This window comes from Pristiophorus japonicus, unplaced genomic scaffold (genome assembly GCF_044704955.1).
Source record: "Pristiophorus japonicus isolate sPriJap1 unplaced genomic scaffold, sPriJap1.hap1 HAP1_SCAFFOLD_247, whole genome shotgun sequence".
In the NCBI taxonomy this organism is placed as follows: Eukaryota; Metazoa; Chordata; class Chondrichthyes; family Pristiophoridae; genus Pristiophorus; species Pristiophorus japonicus.
The window spans coordinates 92,501-95,000 of NW_027252199.1; the positions used below are offsets into that span (position 1 = coordinate 92,501).

General features: G+C 49.4%; 2 non-coding genes and 1 pseudogene across 2 annotated transcripts; all 3 read left to right on the forward strand.

The window, feature by feature from the left end:
• The first annotated feature begins 225 nt into the window (after positions 1-225).
• LOC139246813 (5S ribosomal RNA) lies at positions 226-344 on the forward strand. The gene has a single exon (XR_011590628.1). It is a non-coding gene; the product is annotated as a 5S ribosomal RNA (ribosomal RNA).
• Positions 345-1,218: 874 nt separating this feature from the next.
• Positions 1,219-1,337, forward strand: LOC139246133 (5S ribosomal RNA; annotated as a pseudogene).
• An 874-nt stretch (positions 1,338-2,211) lies between these two features.
• LOC139246919 (5S ribosomal RNA) lies at positions 2,212-2,330 on the forward strand. The gene has a single exon (XR_011590731.1). It is a non-coding gene; the product is annotated as a 5S ribosomal RNA (ribosomal RNA).
• The last annotated feature ends 170 nt before the right edge of the window (positions 2,331-2,500 follow it).

Genomic DNA, 2,500 nt, shown 5'->3' on the forward strand with positions numbered 1-2,500 from the left:
GAATGGTGAAAGTCAGGCAGTTTTGAAGCTTGAGGCAAGGCAATGAAGGATAGGGCTTGTCGTTTGCTTGTGTGGGAGTCAGAGCAGCAAGAGGTGGGTGTGGCGGAAGGAAAATGGTGAAATGAATCTTGAGTGCTGATTATTTGCATGAATGCATGGAAGGAGAAAAAGAAGTGAAGAACAGCCTTATGTCCGTTTAAGTAAAGAGAAAGCCATGACATCGATGCCTGCGGCCACACTAGTCTGAAAACGCCCGATCCCGTCTGATCTCGGAAACCAAGCAGACTGAGGCCTGGTTAGTACTTGGATGGGAGACTGCCTGGGAATACCAGGTGCAGTAGGCTTTTGCTGCCATCCACAGGCTGCTCATGCTTCTGCACACACAGTGCCGTTGATCCATCAACAACCTTTTTGCTGCTCTCTTTCTCACTTTGCTTTCACCATTTCTTTCCTGCACATTCTCCTGCTGCTCCACATATGTAACGGGGTCGTCGCAAGGGGCGAAAGAACACAGAACAACAAAATAAGTTGGCAAAAGAATACACGCTGGCGCAGGCACACCAGGACGCAGCAACAGAGAGGAGAGACAAGGTGCATAGAAACCTGGGAGGGACAAACAGCAAGAGAACAAAGAATCGTGCAGGAAGAGCTGCAATTCAATGCAGGAAAAATGTAAAGCCAACTAGCATGCTGCTGGAATGCATGTGTGTTCATGTGAGGAGTGTTGCAAATCAGAATGCCGAGTAGCAGGCGCCACTTGCCACATGGGGTTCCGAAATGTGGCTACAACAGCGATCTGGCTTAATAATTGGTGGGATTGGAAATGAAACAATCCTGGTGTTTTGGGGGCGGTGGAAGCTTTTTTGGGGGAGGAGAGATTTGGGGATGGGGAGATTTGGGGGAGAGCGATTTGAGGGGATGAGAGATTTCGAGGTTGGCGAGCGTGAGATTGGGGGGTGAGTGAGTGAGTGAGTGATTTGTGGGTGAGTGAGGGAATGGTGAAAGTCAGGCAGTTTTGAAGCTTGAGGCAAGGCAATGAAGGATAGGGCTTGTCGTTTGCTTGTGTGGGAGTCAGAGCAGCAAGAGGTGGGTGTGGCGGAAGGAAAATGGTGAAATGAATCTTGAGTGCTGATTATTTGCATGAATGCATGGAAGGAGAAAAAGAAGTGAAGAACAGCCTTATGTCCGGTTAAGTAAAGAGAAAGCCATGACATCGATGCCTACGGCCACACTAGTCTGAAAACGCCCGATCTCGTCTGATCTCGGAAACTAAGCAGAGTCAGGCCTGGTTAGTACTTGGATGGGAGACTGCCTGGGAATACCAGGTGCAGTAGGCTTTTGCTGCCATCCACAGGCTGCTCATGCTTCTGCACACAGAGAGCCGTTGATCCATCAACAACCTTTTTGCTGCTCTCTCTCTCACTTTGCTTTCACCATTTCTTTCCTGCACATTCTCCTGCTGCTACACAAATGCAAGGGGGTCGACGCAAGGGACGAAAGAACGCAGAACAACAAAATAAGTTGGCAAAAAAACACACGCTGGCGCAGGCACACCAGGACGCAGCAACAGAGAGGAGAGACAAGGTGCATAGAAACCTGGGAGGGACAAACAGCAAGAGAACAAAGAATCGTGCAGGAAGAGCTGCAATTCAATGCAGGAAAAATGTAAAGCCAACTAGCATGCTGCTGGAATGCATGTGTGTTCATGTGAGGAGTGTTGCAAATCAGAATGCCGAGTAGCAGGCGCCACTTGCCACATGGGGTTCCGAAATGTGGCTACAACAGTGATCTGGCTTAATAATTGGTCGGATTGGAAATGAAACAATCCTGGTGTTTTGGGGGCGGTGGAAGCTTTTTTGGGGGAGGAGAGATTTGGGGATGGGGAGATTTGGGGGAGAGCGATTTGAGGGGATGAGAGATTTCGAGGTTGGCGAGCGTGAGATTGGGGGGTGAGTGAGTGAGTGAGTGATTTGTGGGTGAGTGAGGGAATGGTGAAAGTCAGGCAGTTTTGAAGCTTGAGGCAAGGCAATGAAGGATAGGGCTTGTCGTTTGCTTGTGTGGGAGTCAGAGCAGCAAGAGGTGGGTGTGGCGGAAGGAAAATGGTGAAATGAATCTTGAGTGCTGATTATTTGCATGAAAGCATGGAAGGAGAAAAAGAAGTGAAGAACAGCCTTATGTCCGGTTAAGTAAAGAGAAAGCCATGACATCGATGCCTACGGCCACACTAGTCTGAAAACGCCCGATCCCGTCTGATCTCGGAAACCAAGCAGACTGAGGCCTGGTTAGTACTTGGATGGGAGACTGCCTGGGAATACCAGGTGCAGTAGGCTTTTGCTGCCATCCACAGGCTGCTCATGCTTCTGCACACACAGTGCCGTTGATCCATCAACAACCTGTTTGCTGCTCTCTTTCTCACTTTGCTTTCACCATTTCTTTCCTGCACATTCTCCTGCTGCTCCACATATGTAACGGGGTCGTCGCAAGGGGCGAAAGAACACAG